Source organism: Mandrillus leucophaeus, unplaced genomic scaffold (genome assembly GCF_000951045.1).
Source record: "Mandrillus leucophaeus isolate KB7577 unplaced genomic scaffold, Mleu.le_1.0 Scaffold220, whole genome shotgun sequence".
NCBI classification, from domain to species: Eukaryota; Metazoa; Chordata; class Mammalia; order Primates; family Cercopithecidae; genus Mandrillus; species Mandrillus leucophaeus.
Window position 1 is genome coordinate 490300 of NW_012102255.1, and position 6330 is coordinate 496629.

Sequence of the window (6330 nt, forward strand, 5' to 3'; positions counted from 1 at the left end):
GGCTGGTCTTGAACTCCTGACCTCAAGTGATCCCCCCTCCTCGGCCTCCCATAGTGCTGGGATTACAGGTGTGAGCTACTGCTCCTGGCCTATGGTTCCACTTTTTGCATTTAGATCTGCAACCTACCTGGAATTTATTTTTGCATATGGGGTCATAGTTTGTTCTTTTCCTATGTATTTATACATCCAAGTGCCATTTCTTGGAAAGGTAGTCCTTTGCCTTTACGATAGTACCTTTCTCATAAATAAGTTGTCCATATATATTTGGGTCTGTTACTGGACTGTGTTTTAGTTCATTGTGCTAATACTATACTATCTTGATTGTTAGCCTGATATCTGGCAGACTAAGTCTTCCAACATTGTTCTTTATCCTTTGGCCTTTAGCATTTCCAAATACAGTTCAGAATTGTGAAGTTCCAAAAGTCATTTTGGGATTTTGATTGAGATGACTTTAAATTATAAATTATAGGTCATTTGAGAATTAGCGTTTTATGATATTATCTAATCCTTATAAACTGCATATCACTCCACTTATTTGAGTCATCTTTAATTTTTGTCAATAACCTTTCATAGTCTTCTGAGTATAGGTTTCATACATCTTTAATTAGAATTATTCCTTTTTACTTTTTATGCTATCATAAATGATACATATTTTCCAAATTTTTATTTTCTAACCCCTCATTGCCAGTATAGAGAAAAACACATGAGTTTTATATTTTGATTGAATGTCACTTTCTTTTGACTAGTGTTAGCATGGTATATCTTTTCCCTCCTTTCACTTTTAACCTATTTGTATCTTTATATTTGAAGTGGGTTTTTATAGAAAGCATATAGTGGGGTTTTGCTTTTTTATCCAATCTGACAATATTTGCTTTTTTTTTTTTTTCTTTTCTGAGGCAGAGTTTCGCTGTTGTTGCCCAGGCTGGGGTGCAGCGGCACAATCTTGGCTCACTGCAACCTCTGCCTCCCGGGTTCAAGCGATTCTCCTGTCTAGCCTCCCAGTTAGCTGGAATTACAGGCACATGCCACCATGCTTGGCTAATTTTTGTATTTTTAGTAGAGACGGGGTTTCATCATATTGGTCAGGCTGGTCTCAAACTCCTAACCTCAGGTGGTCCACCTGCCTCGGCCTCCCACAGTGCTGGGATTACAGGTGTGAGTCACCATGCCTAGCCATATTTGCTTTCTAATTTGGGTATCTAGACCACTGACATTTATTGTGATTATTTATACAACTCAGTTTAAATACACCATCTTTCTATTTGGCTTCTTCTTTACCCATCTCTTATTTATTCCTCTTTACCTCTTTTTCTGTCTTCTTTGAATCATTATTATTATTATGATTATTTGAGACAGAGTCTCACTTGTTGTCCAGGCTGGGGTGCAATGGCATGGTCTTGGCTCATAGCAACCTCCGCCTCCCAGGTTCAAGCAATTCTCCTGTCTTAGCCTCCTGAGTAGCTGGGACTACAGGCGCTTGCCACCACACCCAGCTAATTTTTGTTTTTTTCAGTAGAGACGGGGTTTCACTGTGTTGGCCAGGCTGGTCTTGAACTCCTGACCTCGTGATCCACCCACCTCGGCCTGCCAAAGTGCTGGGATTACAGGCGTGAGCCACTGTGCCCAGCCATGAATTAATTATTTTTTATGATTCCCTTTTGCTTTTTTTGTTGTTGGTCTGAAAAAAATGTTTAGTACCAGTATTCACTTGATTGCTCACTTCAGAAACCCAGGATTGTTTTTGGTGTATTTTTCTCCCCTATATCTATTCTGTCATAAAATTCTGTCAGTTTTTCTCTTAAATATCTCTGTACTAAATCCTTTCTTTTTAATTCCTACTGCTTGATTGCTTTTGTTCATGTGCGTATCTCTTACCTATGTATTTGTAATTACTGGTTTCCCTTTCTTCACACTTCAATTATGATTTAAGACTCAATTCTGATAAAAAGTTTTCAGTGGCCCTCCAGTGTTTCTTCTAGGGGGAAAGTACAGGAGACATGTGTACCAAATAAAAGTCTTGATATTTTTATTCTTCTTGTGGCCCACCTTTACCTACTTTACCCATCTCCAACCACCCCTCCACCTCGCATTTTACATTCTAGTGATACTGATCTACTTACTGTTCAAACATATAGCATGGTTCCTTCAGCCTCTGTGCCTTCTGCTCTACTGGAAATTATCCTTCAAGTCTTAACATTTCCTCTGTGAGACCTTCTTTACTTCTCTTTGGTTGAATTAGGAGTTCCTGCCTCTCTAAATTTTTCAATTTCCATATACTTCACTAGAGCAATTTATGAACAGTTGACCCTTGAATAATATGGGTTTGTATTGTGCGGGTTCACTTATGTGTGTATTTTTTTCAAGAAATATATCAGAAATTTTTTTGAGATTTGTGGCAGTTTGAGAAAACTTGCAGATGAACCATGTAGCCTAGAAATATGAAAAAATTAAGAAAGAGGTATGTCATAAATAAATAAAAAATATGTAACTAATAGTCTATTTTATCATCTACTACCATAAAATATACACAAATCTATTATAGAAAGTTAAAATTTATCAAAACCTGTGAACACTATCACTTACAGACTGTACATGGAGTCTTTCTCAGTCAGGAGGAATGCAAAAAAACAAAGATGCAGTATTAAATTATAATAGCATAAAGTTAAATGTAGCACATACTGTACTACTATAATAATTTCATAACCATCTCCTATTGCTATTGTGGTGAGTTCAGGTGTTTCAATTGTCTGCTTAAAATACCATGTGACACTAGTTATCTCTGTGTAAACAGTTTGTCTCTTCAGTAAATTGCATATTACAGTAAAAAGTGATCTCTTGGCGGTTCTCGTGTAGTTTTCATCATGTTTAGTGTGATACTGTAAACCTTGAATAACACCATGAGGCCCATGCAAAGTGCCACTAGTGATGCTGGAAGCGCTCCCAAGAAGCAATGTCATGACATTACAGGAAAAAGTTACATTGCTTGATACGTTCCATAGATTGAAGTCAGCAGCTGTGGTTGCCCCATTTCTAGATAAACTAATCCAATATGAGGACCATTGTACAAAAAGAAAAGAAAATTTGTGAAACCATCACTGCAGCCGTGCCAACACGCACAAAAACTTTATACTTTTGCCCAATGCCTTTTTATCTGTCATGGAAAATGCAAGTTTTATGTGGGTACAGGATTTCTAAAGAAAAGCATACCTGTAGACTCTAATATAATTTGACAAGAAAAAAGAAGTCATTTTATGACAACTTAAAAAAATAAGGAAAGTAAAGGATGTAAAGCTGGAGAATTTAACACCAGCAAAGGATGGTTTGATAATTTTAGAAAGAGATTTGGCTTTAAAAATGTCAAGATAACAAGAGAAGCAGCTTCTGTTGACCAAGAGGCAGCAGACAAGTTTCAAGATGCCATTATGAAAATTATTTAGGAGAGGCTGGGTGTGGTGGCTCACACTTGTAATTCCAGCACTTTGGGAGGCTGAGGTGGGCGGATCACCTGAGGTCAGGAGTTCAAGACCAGCCTGGCCAACATGGAGAAATCCTGTCCCTACTGAAAATACAAAAATTAGCTAGGCATGGTATCATGTGCCTGTAATCCCAGCTACTCGGGAGACTGAGGCACGAGAATCACTTGAACCCAGGAGGTGGAGGTTGCAGTGAGCCAAGATCACACCAATGCATTCGAGCTTGGGTGACAGAGTGAGACTCTGTCTCAAAAAAAAAAAAAAAAAAAAGGAAGAAAATTATTTAGGAGAAATGATATCTACCTGAATAGGTTTTTAATGCAGATGTAAGTGCTCTATTCTGGGGGGGAAAAAATGTCACAAAGGACTTTTATTAGTATGGAAGAGAAGTGAGCACCAGAATTTGATGCAGGAAGGGATAAGCTAACTCTATTGTTTTGTAAAATGTACTCAGGTTTATGATCAGGACTGCCCTTATCTACAGAGCTCCTAACTCATGAGACTTGAAGGGAAAAGATAAACACCAACTGTTAGTCTTTTGGTTGTGCCACAGGAAAGCCTGGACAATGAGAAACCTTTTTCTACACTAGTTCCATTGATACTTTGTCCCTGAAGTTAGGAAGTACCTTGCCAGTAAGAGACTGCCTTTTAAAGTTTCTTGATATTGCACAATGACTCTGGCCACCCAGAACCCCATGAGTTCAACACTAAAGGCATCAAAGTGGTCTCCTTGCCTGCAAACACGGTGTCTCTAATTCAGCCTCAAGATCCAGGGAGTCGTAAGGATCTTTAAGGCTCATTACACACGGATACTCTATGGAAAGGATTTTCAACGCAATGGAAGGGAACCCCAGTAACAAGAACATCATGAAAGTGTGAGAGGATTACAGCATTGAAAATGCCATCATTGTTATAGAAAAAGCCATGAAAGTCATCAAACCGATAACAATGAATTCCTGTTGGAGAAAACTTTGTCCAAATGTGGTGCATGACTTTACAAGATTTACAGCAGTCAGTCAAGAAAATCATGAAAGAGATTGTGGATGTAGTGGAAAAGGTTGGGAGTGAAGGGTTTCAAGATAGGGATCTTGGAGAAATTTGAGAGCTAATAGACACCACACAAAGGAATTAACAGAAGATGACTTGATGGAGATGAGTGCTTCTGAACCAGTGCCAGAAAATGAGGAAGAAGACATAGAAGAAGCAGTGCCAGAAAGCAAATTGACATGAGATAATCTGGCAGAAGGGTTCTGATTATTCAAGACTGCTTTTGACTTCTTTTATGACATGGACCCTTCTATGATATAGGCACTGGAACTAAAGCAAATGGAAGAAGGGTTGATATTGTGTAGAAACAATTTTGGAGAAAAAGAAAGAGCATAACAAAGTGAGACAGAAATTACCACGTGTTTCCATAAAATTAAGTTCACCTGCCTCTCCTGCCTTCCCTCCCAACTCCTCCATCCCCGAGAAGATGAGACCACCCCGTCCTTTTCCTCCTCCAACTCGGCCTACTCTGTGAAGATGGTAGGGTGAAGGCCTTTATGATGATCCACCTCCACTTAATGAAGAAAATACCACTTTCTTTGCCTTCTGATTTTCCTAATAACATTATCTTTTCTCTAGATTACTTTCTTGTAATAATACAGTATATAATACACATAGCATACAAAATATGTGTTGTTTATATTATTGGTAAGTCTTCTAGTCAATAGTAGGCTATTAGTAATTAAGTTTTGGGGGAGTCAAAGTTATACATGGGGCCAGGCTCAGGGTCTCATGCCTGTAACCCCAGCACTTTGGGAGGCTGAGGCGGGCAGATCACTTGAGCCCAGGAGTTTGAGACCAGCCTGGCCAACATGGTGAAACCCCATCTCTACTAAAAATACAAAAATTAGCCAGGCATGGTGGCATACACCTGTAATCCCAGCTACTTGGGTGGCTGAGGCACAAGAATAGCTTCAATCCAGCATGTGGAGGTTGCAGTGAGCCGAGATTACGCCACTGCACTCCAGCCTTGGCGACAGAGTGAGACTCTGTCTCAAAAAAAAAAAAAGAAATTATACATGGATTTCCAACTGTACACGGGTCAATGCCCCTAACCTCCATGTTATTTAAGGGTCAACTGTAATTGAAATTCTTCATTTTTCTATTCCTTTCTGGGATATTTTATAAGTTCCTTGAAGTCCAAGGCACCGTCATCTTAGATACACAATAAATATTTGTTGAATGAAAGAATAACCGGATACCAAGAGGCTTGTAGGAGTTAGTCTATCATCATGTGATTTAAAACTTTACTTTTGATCATTCATCCAGCACATATTTATTGTATGTCAAATATTCAACAGCCACAATGAAGGAGTCTAGTAAGATCTGATCTTTGCCCTAATGGACCTTATGGGTTACAACTGTTTTTTTCCCAGAGTCACACTTTTAGGGATAAGACCTGATATATGCAATTTTGAAAGAAAAAGAAAATCAATTTTATGACTCAGCAGTTCTTTGCAGGCATTCACACAATAAAAATAGAAAATTTGGGGTGGACTAGGAAAATATTTTCTAGGAAGACATGTTTCCCCCACCTTGAGTAAAAAGGAAAAATTGAACTTAATATTAAAAATTAAAGTTTATGGGTGGGCACAGTGGCTCATACCTGTAATCCCAGCACTTTGGGAGGCCGAGGCTGGCAGATCATGAGGTCAGGAGATCGAGGCCATCCTGGCTAACATGGTGAAACCCTGTCTCTACTAAAGATACAAAAGAGTCTGTAATCCCAGCACTTTGGGAGGCCGAGACGGGTGGATCACGAGGTCAGGAGATCGAGACCATCCTGGCTAACACGGTGAAACCCCGTCTC

The 6330-nt window shown here is 39.0% G+C and overlaps 1 protein-coding gene across 4 annotated transcripts in view; it reads left to right on the top strand.

The window, feature by feature from the left end:
- The window catches only part of SDCCAG8 (serologically defined colon cancer antigen 8), a 247714-nt gene that overhangs the window by 40249 nt on the left and 201135 nt on the right, over window positions 1–6330 (top strand). The window lies entirely within an intron of this gene.